Below are 14,772 nucleotides of genomic sequence, written 5' to 3'. Positions count from 1 at the left end.
TCTTTCTTTTCCTTTACCTTCCTGGTTCCTTGTCATTATCCTGGTTCCTGTAGTTATGTCTGGATACATACTCGCTTATCAGGATTTGGTTCTAAAGATCCACATATGAGGGAGAACATACTTCGTTTGTTTTTCTGAGTCTGTGTTACTTCACTTAGCATAACAGTTTCTAGATCCATCCATTTATCTGAAAATTTCTTTATTTCATCTTTCTTTACTGCTGAATTAAGAACAGATGTTATGATCCACTTGTCTGCATCATAAAACAAATGTGATGTAACTTCTGTGGAGCACATGACTCTGCTTACAGTTGCACACTGATGGATCCTCTTGGAAGGGATCTCTACAAAACATACCTAAGAAGCCCAGTGTACCATCTATGATTAGAGTAATTAAGATTATGCACTTAATTATTAGAGATTGCCTGTCAAGTACTATTATTTCCATTTTAGCTTAATTTAAACTAAGTTTCTCTGTCTCACACTGCTTATCAACAATGGCAGTTACTTCGTAAAGTTGCTCCTAATTTCTGATGATAAGAACTATTGTGTCCTAATGAGACTGTTTAGCCAGTAAAGCCTTTCGATCCCTAGAACCCATATGGTTAGAAGGAGAGAATCAACTCCTGCAAGTTGTCCTCTGACTTCCACATGTTCACCATGGCACACGCTAACCCTCACCCACACACCCACACACAAAAATAAAAAATGAGCTATTGTAACACAGAGACTGAGAAATCTGTTAGAGTCAAAGGATGCTTAATCAAAAAGTTTTAAATCCAAAAGAAGGGGTCTACACATACACAATACTTTTTTTTACAACTGAAGTTTAATCTACCAAAAAGTCAGTCTTTACTACCTTCATTTTTAAAAAATCTGCTAGTAGTATCTGATGGCAGGCTTTAAAGAATTAAAAATTTTGTTGTCAAATATGTTTTCCATTTTGTGCTATAATTCATGTGCATCAAAGGCTAACAAAAACGATCATTGCTGAATGCTTCTTCATCATTTCCCCAGGTGTTGAAACTATTTTTTATACGTTCATACACATAAAATAAAAATTTAAATTAAAAAAAGGAAACTGTACTTTAATGATGCCTACAATGATGGCTAATAGAATAGACATGGCATGCCAATCATTAAGAGGGAAGTATGTGTGGCTGTGGGTGTGGTTATGGGTGCATGTTTGTGTACCCACCTGTGCTTATACATTTAGAAGCGAGAGGTTAACATCAGATATCCTCTCCCAATCATTCTCCTCCTTCTCTTTTGAGACAGGGTGTCTCACTGAACCTGGAGCTTCTTGTTTTAGCTAGCCTAGTTGGCCAAAAAGTCCTCGGGTCTGCCTGTCTCATCCCCTCCTCCCCTTCCACCAATACTAGGGTCACAGACACATGCTGCCACACCCAGGGTATGGGTTCTTAGGAGCCAAACTCAGTTTTTCATCTTGCACAGCAAGCACTTTACCCACTGAGCCATCTCTATTTCTCCAGCCCTGGGAAAAGAGATTGGTTTCTTGTTCGTTTGTTCTTCATTACAAAGCACTATTTTGAGTCCAGTGTATAGCGAGCCAGGGCTAAAGGAAATAGTTCAAGACTCTTGCTCATTTCTCAAATGACTCCATCTCCACCCATCACTAGTTCTAGAGCCTGCATCTCTTTTCTTGGTTATCTTGTCCGTCATCTCTAACTGTGTTCCTAAAAGCTCTCAGTCATCCCTGAGTATCCATACAGCATTGGTTCAAGGTTCTGCTACAGATACCAAAATCCACAGATGCTCAAGTCCCTAACATAGAATGGCATAGTATTTTCACATAATCTACACACATCTTCCTGTATACTATAAATTATCTCTAGATTGTTTACAGTACTTAAGATAATGTAAATACTATGTAAATAGTTACACTATTGTTTAGGGATGATGATGAGAGAAAAATCTTTACATGTCACTGGAAACTCAAAAAAACTCAAATACCTTATGGGATATTTTCAGATATACTCAGTTTTTTTATTTTTGAGGAAAGAAAATCTGATATAGAATTTGAAGTTATGGTCAATGAGTTCATAAATGTCAGTTTACTTAGGCAGCTTGATTTACTTCTAGAAACGTAGGATTCACATTTGGATTCCATCGGAACTTTAGGAACAATGCCTGAGATTCTATCCAGGTAAACCCTGGAACACATCCTTAATTCTCACAGCCAGCTTCTTTTAACCTTTGGTAATAGATTAGAGGCATCAAAATAGGCATTAAAATAGAAGTGTTTCCAATAAGGAAATAGCCCAAAATAAGAATAGAAAATGGCTATTGATATCAGAAACAAATAATAACAAAGGATGCATGGTGCAGGGTCAGGAAGAAACTGTCTCAAGAGTGAAGGCTGGCAAGATGGCGGGAAATGAGGAAGGTAAGAAATAGGTCATCTCCAGGTCCTACAAAGTGTGTCTGGAGGTCAGTGAGACCACACATCGATTCAGAGTGCTTGATATCAGCTCTTGCATAGGACCCAGGTTGGGTTCCCAGCACCTATGTAGGGCAGCTCACATTGGCCTTCAACTCCAGTTCCAGGTGATCTGATGGCCTCTTCTGCTCTCCACAAACACATACAGACACGTGGTGTACATATGGACAAGCAAGCACATACATATACACATACACATACGTAAAAACACATAGTATTTTGAAAAAGGAAGTACATTTAAAAGGTCAGGAATGTCCAGGAGCACCTCAAACATATGGGAATTCAGAACCTAAAGGTGTGGGATGGAAGGTAACATGCTGGGCTGGGGATATCACTCAGGGCTGGAGGACCTACCTAGAATGTGCAAGGCTTTGAGGTCCATCCACAGCATGAAATGAAAGAAAGGAAGAAAAGCCAGAAAGATGGTGGATGGATGGATGAATGGATGATGGATGGGTGGATGATAGATGGATGAGTGGATGGGTGGATGATGGATGGATGATGGATGGTGGATGAGTGGATGTATACATGGGTAGAATGAAGGAAAAAAGGAAGGAAGGAAGGAAAGTAATGAAAAGAATAGGAAAAGGGGAAAAGAAGAAAAAGGCATGTCAAAATTAATTTTAAAGCAGCAGTAACAAGACAAACCCAAGTCACTGAGGCAGCTCCTCTAGTAGATTCTCATTTGAGCAGCCTGGAAGAAGTTTCAAAACACTCATGATGAAAAGAGTCATCCTGGCACAGTGGGATGAAAATCTTTAGACATCTTACAAGGCGATCAGAACTTTAAAACTACATCTCCCAGATCACTAGGAATGAAATCACTGGACTAGCTCAATCTGGGGGTCTCTTGTGCTCTCATCTGGGAAAGTTCCAGGAGTGGATATTGTTTAACTGAACAGCCCACGTGCCACCTAGCAGCCTTGTGTAGCCAGTGAGCACTTGAAATGTGCATAAGGGCAACTACTGAGAGCTACATAAAATATACACAGGATCTTGAAGACAGCATGGAAAAATATAAAACACCCATTGATAATCTCCTTATGTTCATTTATCTTTTTTTTTGAGACTGGGTCTCCCTGTAGCCCCAGCTGGCCTAGAATGCACCATGTAGACCAGGTTGACCTCATGTCACAGAAATTCTCCTGCCTTTGCCTGCTGAGTACTGACTGGGATTAAAGGTGAGCTCCACTATGCCCCACCCTCCACTGGTAATCTTTATATTATTATATATTAAGATAATACTTTGGATATACTGCATCAACTAAAATAATATTCTTTAACTTTTTAGACTCTTTTAAAACATATATTTACTTTGTATGCATGTGTGGAGATCAAGGAGACAACGATGAGAGTTGGTCCTCCCCTTCCACCACGTAGGTTCCAGGGATTGACCTCAGATCATCAGACTTGGTGGCAAGTACCTTTACCTGCTGACCTTAGAAAGTAATTTGACCAGTTTCTTTTTACATTTTAAATATGGCTACTAGATTTTTGTTGTTGTTTGTATTTCTTGAGATCTAACCCATGGCAAAAGTTCTACTACAGAGTTACACCCTCAGCTTTAGAATTCTTTAAGTTGTATGTGTGGTTCATACTGTATTCTATCAGTTGGTTGTGCTGCAGAGCCAGTAGGTAAAACCACAGAGTTATGTTCTGTTAGCTCTCCTGCTCTCTTAGTTCCTCCGATCAGTCAGCCAATGTCCCCACATTCAGACGCAAGAGACCAGGTTCAGTGACACAGATCTGCTTTATTGCAGGAAGGCACAAGCTTATATAGGGGTAGTGGTCCAATCACAGCACAGCAAGTAGGATACCTTATTAGCATAACAGGTTTAGCATCCTATCACAGTACAGCATGTAGGATACCTTGATTCCAAGGGTGGTGATTAGGGAGTGGGAGCTCTAGGCATCAGTCTCATGATCTGCCAATGGGAGCAAAATGTCACAAGGCGTTGCCTGTGGCTCCAGCAGTCGGGCTGTTGCCTCAGGCCTGCTGTATGGCTGTCAATAAGACTTTCACCCTAGGCTCAAGCCTGTCTCCCGCAATAGGGAAAACAGGAAAAAGAACTCTTTAATACTTTTTTTTGTTTAGGGATTTAAATGTGACTTAAAATTATCATTTTTGTGTGGTACGGGGGAGTTGAACTTAGGGCCCTGCACACAGAAGGCAAGGATCTACCACAGAGTTGGCCCCAGCCTTATCTCACCTTCAATTCCAAAATCTTGTTTTTCCCTCTGCTTTATTAGCTAGCTTTCCTACAAAGACCAAGACACTAGTCAATAGAGACTTAGAAATGAGTCTCCCCAGCAGGCCTCTGTGAAAATGTTTCTCAAATTAAGTGAAATATTACTATGCAAATCATTTAGCCATGTTTTCTCCAGAAATAGGTTGATGGAAACAAAATGCTATATAAGGCATATTCAAATAATTGATCTACATAATTGATTCTCATAACCACCCTACTTCCATCAAACACCCATTAGTAATACATCGTGACAAAGGGGACAAGGTGTATCTGATTCCCCAGTTTAAGATTAGCTTCTCTGAGTTTGCCAGGCTAGAAGGCTGGAACTAATTTAAATTGGACACATTTTTCATCCTCTCTATAAATAAATGTCAGGAGATGCTAAACCCTTTGCAAGGGGCACACAGGACAATGTTGAGTAAGCTAGATACAGCTCCCGCTTTCTCAAGGCTTACAGGTAGCAGGCAATTTCAACATAATAGCTTGTAGCACAAGGAGCTACAAAAGCGTGTACAGTGGAACCTAATAAAGACTTAATTAAAAAAAACAAAAACAAAAAAAAAACCTCTACTTTGAGGCCTGCACTCATGTAGGCCAGAGGGGCATGCCCAGATACCAACCTGGAGACAGAGGAGCATCAATTGGAAAAACTCAGAGAACTAAATGGCGTCTCATTTTGCTGTCATATGGGAGGTGGGTGGACCTCTGGAACTGGAAAGGGTGGCGGTGGGGCAAGGACAAGGCCCGCAGCCTACGTAGTGTCTGCTTGTCTTATGTGAAATGTCTACAAAGGCCAGTCTGCAAAGGCAGCACCTAGCTTCTGGCTGCCTAGGGATAGGTGCAAACAGGAAGGACTGAAAGAAAACTGTCTGTCCATTTCTTTGGGGACTGGTGGAACTGTTCTAAAACTAGATTTCAGTGATGGCAATTCTGTCACACATGTAGAGCAGAACTCTAAATATGCTGATGTTCATGGAATTACAGTGACATACATTTATAGCATATTCAGGTTATATATTAATAACACTATTAAAAGCTGAGGGTGTGGCTCAGCGATAGAGTACTTGACAAGCATGCACAAGGCCCTGGGTTCCATTCCTGGCGTTACAGAAAAAATAACAATAATACTTGACAATGTCATTCTAATAAAAAGCATCTCCTAGACCCTGCTGGGGCATTTTGATAGTATCTCACTTGAGGCAGACAGGAGGGGTGATACGGACCCACGCACTCCCGTTATAGAAAGCTCTTTGAATAGTGCACAACGTTTGTGTGCAAGGTTGAGTTGAAGTAAAACAAACTGACCTCTACTGAGAACCTGCTGTGTAAAAAACACCCTGCAGGGACACCTTACACATATTATCACGTTTAAACTTAATTAATTACAACATGCTGATAATTTTTGCTGTAGGGATGGTTTGTTGCTGTGGCAATGGGAGTGTGAGTCTGTTGGTTTGGAAACATAAACTACTGCTTATCTTGGTGGCAATTAGGGCTCCTCCAGAGAGGTGAGATAGCTTGGCTAAAGCTTTGCACAGAAAGTGGGCAGAGCCGTTTAGAGTGTAGGGTACCTCTGACCTAAAGCTTTACTCTTTTGGTTCTGCCCTGTTGCCCTGACACCGAGTAAAGAAAAGGACACAGTGTGGGGTTGAGCTGCTTGGTAGACTGATCAGCAATAATAAAAGCATCCCCAGTGCATTCATTTCCTGTTCCCGCTGGAACAAATGACTACAAATTAATTCTGCGACTTAAAGCAATCACAATCCTAGAGGTCAGAGGTCAAAGTTAATCTCACTGAGACAAAGTCAGGTTGTAGGTGGAGCTGTTTCTTCCGGACCACTCCTGGGGGAGTCCATTCCCTTGTCTTCTCAAACTTCCCTGGGCCACCTGGTTCTGAGCCTCATACCTTCCCTTGCAGTAACTCCAAGAAGACTCACTCTACTTCCTTCCTCATACCCACCTTCTCTGACTTCGGTCTCCTACTTCCCTCTTATAAGGACCTTTGTCATTGCACTGGGCCATTTGAATGACTCAGTATTCTCTCCCCTTCTTGAGGGCTTTAATTTAATCACATCTGTTTAATTAATTAATTAATTAATTAATTAATGACATTGGCAATTCGTTGATGACATTTGCCATATAAGGTAAAAGAAAGGTTTGGAGATTTGAGCCATCTTTCTGTCTACCTTATCCCAACTCTAGAAACCTGCATTTGAATTTCAGAATAAAAGAATCTTCCCTATTTTGACTTTGAACCTGAGCGCACAACCTTTTCTTTAATGGTAACAACAAAATCAAGACTAGAATAAAATAATACTATTATTTATTTGTCTCTAATTTTAAATGCCCTCCACTTGAAACTTTAGAAGAATAAAATGGATAAAAGTTGTGACCATGTGCAGTTAAGAATATTATTTTTATATGGAAATGTTATATTTATTCATTGCTAAATTACAGAATTACATCAACTTGTCAAGCTCCCAGAGATCCCTGCCAAAGAAATGTGGAAGTTTGGACAAATGAGAATAAACACACAAAGAATAATATTTATATTGCATCATAACCTGTTTAGAGACGTTCGTTCTCTCCTACAATTTCATTTAAAACAAACATGAGCGTCATAAAGCACTTTTTAAAATAGGCCCAGTACCTTGTTTTTAAAGGTTCTGTACTACCTACTTTGCTCTGGTTCACCCCCCACTGCAACATCTGTAAATGGTCAAAGTTAAGGAACAAAAGGCAGGAAATTACAATAGAAGATGAAGCTTGAAGCCAGAGGCGGGAGCAGCCTTGAACCTGACCCAAAGCACAGCTAGAGAAGAAAGCTTTTCCACCGCTGTTCAAAGCTGCTGGGCTTCATGACGTTGCCCTTCCCAAGGCAAGAAACCTTTGGGGGCCTGATAGTACAGGCAGGTCTATAAATCCCGGCTACTCAGGAGGTAGAAGCTAAAGATTAAAAGTTCAAGCCTGATGGAGCTACACAGCAAGTTCAAGGCCAGCCTGAACAACTTAGAGAGACAGGAAATATGGTTCGGTAGCTCAGTGGTAGAGCACTTGCACAGATCCCTTAGATTCAATCACCAGTTCCACCCAAAAAATTGTAGAAATGTATTTTTAATTCTATAAAATTTAAAAGTTATATGTACTCACAATATTGAATAGTATGAGTTTGGGGTTAGAGGCGGGGCGGGGGGGGGTGTTTTTTCAATTGCTGTTCAGTTTTCCTAAATAGTTTCCCTTCCCTTTGACTAACAATAATATTTGCCCTGTAACTTGGGTCTTATAACAGATCAGCCTCCCTTAATTATTTCATTCTCGTATCCTCGGCATATAGTCACAGACTGTTTATTTTCTTCTTCCCAAATCACATGACACGCTATTGTGATCCTTCAATTCCAAAGTGTCCTGGGACCATGAATCAGCTTGTTCTCACTTTCAGAGATTATCCTGGGGGACTCAGGAGACCTGCAGTCTGCAGTTAACTCCTTTGGTGACCTTGGAGTCAGCATGCTTGACTTTCAGTTTTTCTAAAGGAATATCTCTCTGGGTTCTCTAACATGTGTATGGGGTGTTTTTCAATATCTTATCATCTTGGAATACCTGTTTGTTACAGGAACTGTTTTGGAGGTTGGTTTAGATGTCCAAGGGGCACATCCAGGGATCAGATTTTGAATACAGTTTTGGGGTGGAATGTCACTCAGGAAATTCCAACAGAGGATTAAGGAAATATGACAGAAAGGAGGAGGTGTGTCCTCAAGCCAATGTACTGACACACCACTGAGTCCTTTCCAACCTGCTGGTGTGAAAATGGGGGTGCCTTCAAGTACACTTCCACCACAGCGTTGGTGAGCATTGTGTCCCTGGCACGTATTCTCTGTTGCCCCTACCTTGAGGAAACAAAGCCCACTGTAGAGTGCAGGTGTTCCCAGTAAGCTTTCTAATTATGGAAGGAAGTGCTGTTGAGTTCTGATAGGGTGTTAACATCTGCTGCAAGGACAGTGAGAGGAGAGAGGAAGTGTAGGAAATGGGTAGTCAATAGGAAATGAGAAACTCGTGGTCTCTTAAGTGTGCTATGAATGATCCTGAAACTACAAGCCCTGGTCCTTCAGTGCTTGCTTAGCAACATACACATACAGGCTACCTGCATGGTAGACATGGGCAAGAAAATTGATTATGGTTAAAGACTGAAGGAGAGTTCACAGAAGTCCCCAACAGAGTGAAAAAGAGTACTAGATTAATCAACTCTGGGTGCTGAATATTATTTATATGAAATACTCTTAGAGCCCCATTCTTTGACAGTCTACCATGGAATGTTCTTTCTATTCACTTTTCAGAAATGTCATATCATAGTGTTGTAGCATTTTAAGTAACAAGAAGCTCATTTTCAGTTGCTTGGTTCACTTTGGCCAAGAGTGTATCTGGGGTCTTTCCTATGATGCACAGCCAGTGTTATCTGTTAAATGGACCGGTTGGTGCTGTTATCAGCTATTGAAAAGAAATGGCACTTAGATATGCTATTGGAAATATGCAGAGTAGGAAGAACAGAATAATTAGTTCCTTCTCCCCATTCTGAATTCATTTCTAAGAAGCCAGAATGCCAACATCTATGACAAGTGGAAGAGGCTTAGCAATCAATCACAGCACAGGGCAAGTGACAGAGGAGGAGACAACTGGCCAAGGAATTTTAAGCTTCAATCGATGTGTTTCAGAACAAGAGAGCAGTATTGCTGACTTGCACATTTCCTTTGAGGTGGTGTGTGAATGACTTACATTCTAATAAAGCCAGGTTAGGTTTAACTCCTTCAAGAATCACTCAAACTGGTAACAGATGAAACTCCTTGGGAGAATTTAAAATGAGATTTGACTTAAATGTTCCACAGAATGTTAGTATAAGGGACTTTATACAATTTCTAGTTCAGCCTTCTCATTTGACTCTAGAAGAAATCAAGACCCTGGACGTTTCAGGCTTGGCCCACCGGGACTAGAGTATTTGTGAATTCACATCTATTGATACACCCAGCCAGTGTTCTTTCTTTCCTTGCCCACTATTATATTGCACCTTCCTCCTCCTCTTCTTCATTCTCCAGCTTCTTCTTCCTCTTCCTCTTTCTCTTTTCTCTTCATTTTCCCTCCCTCATTTTCTTCCTCTCTCCCTCAGTCTTCTCTGTGTTCACATAAATATAAGACATCTGTGATAGTCCGTTTTTTCATCACTACAACCAAAATACCTGGGAAAGCAATCAAAAAGGAAGAACGATGTCTTGGGCTCATGGCTGCAGAGGGGTAAGTCCTTGGTCCCTTGGTTCCCTCTTTCTGATCCTGGGCTTTAGTAATCTCCTAGGCAATTCTCAATCCAACCAAGCATATTTACAAAATTGTCCATCAAAACACTTGACTCAAAAAGTCACCCAAGAGTCATTTCTTTTAGTGTGACTTTAGAACAATGTTATTACTATTTGAGAGAGAAAAACAAAAGAGGCAATCTGTAAATCTCGGCAGCTGCCTAGCATATGGAGGTGCAGACGATGAAGGGAGGGTGACAAGCAGTGACCTGGCAGAGGGTGTGTATGGGAGGGGATGGTGCCATCTAGGGATGCAGGAACAGGTTCTTTTCTCCTCCAATTAAAGAATCAAAAGTTGAAAATCAAGCAAATCCAAGGCTTATTCAAAGAGGACAATTTTATTAGCATTAAAAGAGAAACCCTAGAACAGGAAAGCTGTAAATCTCAGCAGCTGTCTGGAGGAGGAAAATGGAAAGGAGAGGGAATGAAAGCCGTGCCTTTTGAGATAAGCCAGCGTGGAGGTCAGCCACATGATAGCGAGGAGGCTTCAGAGAAAGAGTAAGGAAGCCCAAAGTTCCAGGAAAAAAAAAAAATACTTGGGTTCTGGCCAGCATCCAAAAGAAAGAGACAGAGAAAAGAACCTGGAAAAGGTGGCAGACCCAACAGACCCTCATGGAGGCTTGCACAGACTTGCTAGGGGGTGGGAATTATAGAGAAGTATAGATCTCATTACTGTATCTATATAATACATATAGTGTAGAGGGGGAGGCATGTGTGTGAGTGTGGATAATTGAGTATGAGTGGGGGTGCTTGAGGAGGCCAGAGGCATCAGGTCCCCTGCAGCTGGAGTTACAGGTGGTTATGAGCCACCTGATGTGGGTGCTGGGAAGTGAACTGAAGTCCTCTGCAGGAGTAGTGTGCGCTCTTAACCGCTGAGCCACCTCTCCAGTCTCTTCCTTTACTTCCTGATGAAAGAAGTAAGCATGGATGTTCTGGAGCTGCAGCAGGGCTGTGGGAAAGTGGAGGGTGGTTGCTTGTTGAACACTGTGAACAAAATAATTCATTAGAATGTAAGGATAGAAGTTAAAAGAGCCACCAATGGAGAAAAGAGGTGTTTTCATAGAAATGGTTTTTCTAGAGCTTAAGTCCATTTGATCTCCATTTTGAGAAACAAAGTGTAGGTCATTGAGTTAGAAAAGGGAGGGCAAGGGAGAGGGGAGGGGACAGGAGGGGACAGGGAGGGGGAGTGCCATGTCTCAGCTTTTCTTTTTGCCTGATTGCCCCAGTTTTGTTTCATTTAGCCTCTCTGAACCTGTCTCCCTTTCCTTAAGTAATTTTTTTTTGCCAAGAACAGATCTGGTTTGAGAGGGTCTTATACATAAGGAAAAATACTAAATTATCTGACTTAGGGAATTTAAAAATACAGGTCCATGGGAACCCATTGCTAGTTAGTTCCTTGTTCCTTGGGGCCTTGGAAAGGCTCAAGGCAAATTTCAGCTTCATTTACTTCATAGTAAGACACCTATCTATGCTAGTGTTCTGAACAATGTTTCCTCTTATCCCTAGAAATAGAACCACATCCTGCCCAGACCAGTTTACAGCAGCATTCTTGGGCGGGTCTGTCTCCAGTGCCATCCTCTCCCCTCACTCATCTCCTATTGGATGCCCAGTGAAGTGTTCAGAGTCTGTATGGAATCATAACTCCTTCTTGTACAAGTTGTTCCTGACTCTCCCTGACCTTAAAGATGATCCCCAGTTTCTTAGAAAGGCATTCACAGGCCTCTGGGAGGAGCCAGCCCTATTCGTCCAATATTTGTATTTGCTTGGTCTTTAGGTCCATTTCCACATTAGTAACCACATGATATCTGCCCTTCCCAAGCAGGTTGGATCTCTACTTAGTCTGTGTCTTACATCCTGATCCTTTTTCTTAGCATTCTAGAGGGCACACCCCTCTTCAGAGTCTTCTCTCAGCTGATAGGCCTCTGTGGGTTCCCCAGTAAAAAGGAGGTTTTCCTCCATCGTTGCACACGCTTTTAAACATATGTGTCACCTTCTTGCTCTTTTGGACTTCTTCGTCTACGAAGCTTGAGAAGGTCCTATATGTGTTTCCAGTGCCTGCAGGTCCAGCGCTGGCACACAGTGGATGTGAAGCAAGTATGGAGTCATGTCAACTTCATATTAACTCCTTAACACTATGACAGTTTGCGCCTCAAGGGAAAGGTGTGCATGCCAAGCTTGCAAAATGACATGAAGTGCTAACAAGATCTGAAACTCAAAATGTCTCCATTTGTATTGCATAAACACCAGAATTATTATTGTCTTTTACGTGGAATATTTTCAGTGACCGTTGGGCCAGGTTTACCCTTGAGTAGATCTTTCCCCAGTGGGTAAGGTCAGCCTTCCAAAAGGGCGAGGAGGCTATTCCTAGCCCTCTCTTTGGGAGTATCCCTAGCTCTCTCCCAACCTGCAGCCCAGCTGCTCACCCTGGGTCCCTCATGGACCAGACACTGTGACCACCAGACACTGCTGCATTTGCTTTTCATCGACTATTCTTTTTTGATACTTCAAGAATTTGACCAGGTTTCCATGTTCTCCATTTGGACCAATTTCCTCCAATTAATATCATCACTGAACACATCCCCAAACCTAGTAAGTGCCTCATGAAGGATGGCTCGGCATTGAGCTAAAAGTGCAGATCAGCCAGCAGGATCTTGCCTTCAGTTCACAGTACAAACATGGATAAGAGAACAGTCTGAAAGGCATCCAGAGAGGAGTGCAGAGCTCTATGTCACAGTTAGTGGTGGGCCCTCAGTGGTCAAAACAACCAGAAACCCATACTGTGATTCACCACCTAGCCCCAGCCCAGGTGCCCCTGCTTGTTTTTGTTACTTGATTATGTTGTTTCCAAGTACTGACTGGCACTGTAAGCTTGCACATAGGTGTGTTTTTTAGAAATAGATTCTCTATTCCTGTAATGGAGGCTTCAATACAGTGAGTTTTTCTTTAAAACAAATGACCCCTTCACCACCACCCCCATCCCCATACCAAAAGAAGACTTCACACATGTACATACAAGAAGTGGGAATTCTGAAGACAGTAGGCGTGTCATAAAACTAAACCAAACAATAGAAGCTCTCCCTTCCTTTAATTGTCAAATATTTGCTAAGTAAGAAAGCTCATTTGGAATGACTTTTAGAAGACCTGTTTCTTATTCAGGCAATGGATGGCTATCACCACTGGTCCTTTTTTGTTCACATAGAGACGAAATCACTGGCATAGTTACCATGATTTATTTAGCTACAAGCACAGAGTCCCTGTCGCTATGTAGAACTGTTTGATTAATTGATGGTAAAGCATAATTATGATGTCTTAGTCAAATGATGGAGAGTTGTTTTGTGTTGTAGCACAACGATACTGGTATAAGTCTTCACAGGAACCTCATTTCTTACCTAAGATGTAAAAATGCTGGATATTCCAAAAGCTTACAGAAAATACAGTCACAAGCTGTGTGTTCATGCGACAAGTGACAGATGCTGAAAGCTTTATTGTTTGGCCTATTTCACCCTTCTTGCTCCTACACATCCTCCTCTTAGTGGCTTCAAAGTGATCAGACTGAGAGAAGGATTCATCATGTGCCACCTGTCATCCTCCCAGCCCAGTCCTCCCAGGCAGCAGAACTCCGGATGTCAGGCACTGACTGTGCAGTGATAACTTCTCGATCCTTAGAGCAGGATGTGCCAGCACCGTGTGAACTCCCTAGTTTTGCTTACGATTTTCTCCATGTCTAAACTTTCCCCCTGCCTGTCCTCCAGCTCTGCCTGCCCAGTCTAAATGTGACCCTCTCCAGCATCACATGCTGATCCTCAAGGAGATGGGTCTCCTCTTTCCTGCACTCTGGTCATGTTGCATTCTGTTTTGCTTACCCACTTCATTCTTTGCATTTCTGTTACTATGGTGTTTGTAACTCTGTACATTCCTCGGGGGAATAAGAGCCCTCTGTGGTCCATGCCAACAACGTAACACAGTGACTTGCACTCACTTCAAAGTCCCCAGTACACATTTAGACTGAACATATAGGAGAGCTGAGGCTGGAAACTGCAGTGAGTTTAAACTCACCGAAATAACAAACAAAATGACTTGTTTGTGAATGTAGCAAGCAGAGGGTGAGTGGGCAGTTTAAGAAAAAAAGCAATCACATCTATGAAAGCTATTTGAGGTTGTTTTATATATACACTGATATACATGCCTATAAAAACTGTGTTACTAAGATTCATCTCCTTAATTGTACAGAAACCCTTTTGAGGCTATCTTCGAGATACCATACAGACAAAAGACAAAGACAACTCAGGAGAAAGACAGAGTCTAAGGTATATAACTTACATGGATTTTTTCCATGGTCCTATCTTTGCTTTTCAGAAATTCCCACATAGGATGCAATCTGCCTACACAATTACTTCAGAATTAAATTCCTGCATCAGTATTCATGACTAGACCTATTCTTCCTCCAATTTCTGAGCCATGCACAGGTTGTACAGATGTCTAGGGATGTGCTTGCATTCTGCTTGACAAAAACCTGGCTAGCTTCCCTGGAGTTTACTGGTGAGAATTCTTGAACAACAGGATCACAGGTCTCAAGCCCTTAGCCATATAGCCTCACACAGGTGACTTAGACAGGCAACACTGGGTTTCACCTGTCTTCCTGTGTGATGACTCCATTTTGGCAAGTGGCACTTATACTGAGTTTTGGAAAAGACTAATGTGATTGATTTTGGAATTGCCTG

At 41.7% G+C, this 14,772-nt stretch overlaps 1 protein-coding gene across 9 annotated transcripts in view; it reads left to right on the top strand.

The window, feature by feature from the left end:
• Positions 1-14,772, top strand: part of Phactr1 (phosphatase and actin regulator 1) — a 580,961-nt gene that overhangs the window by 224,068 nt on the left and 342,121 nt on the right. The window contains exon 1 of one of the 9 annotated variants that reach the window (XM_008831612.3): positions 14,341-14,358. The exons of the other annotated variants lie outside the window; for them this stretch is intronic. The gene's annotated coding sequence lies outside the window, so the exon portion shown is untranslated. Of the gene's footprint in view, positions 1-14,340; positions 14,359-14,772 lie in introns of those variants that run through there. 9 annotated transcript variants of the gene reach the window in all.

This window comes from Nannospalax galili, unplaced genomic scaffold, assembly GCF_000622305.1.
Source record: "Nannospalax galili isolate Female #2095 unplaced genomic scaffold, S.galili_v1.0 scaffold72, whole genome shotgun sequence".
NCBI classification, from domain to species: Eukaryota; Metazoa; Chordata; class Mammalia; order Rodentia; family Spalacidae; genus Nannospalax; species Nannospalax galili.
This window is presented reverse-complemented; position numbering and strand designations above follow the sequence as displayed.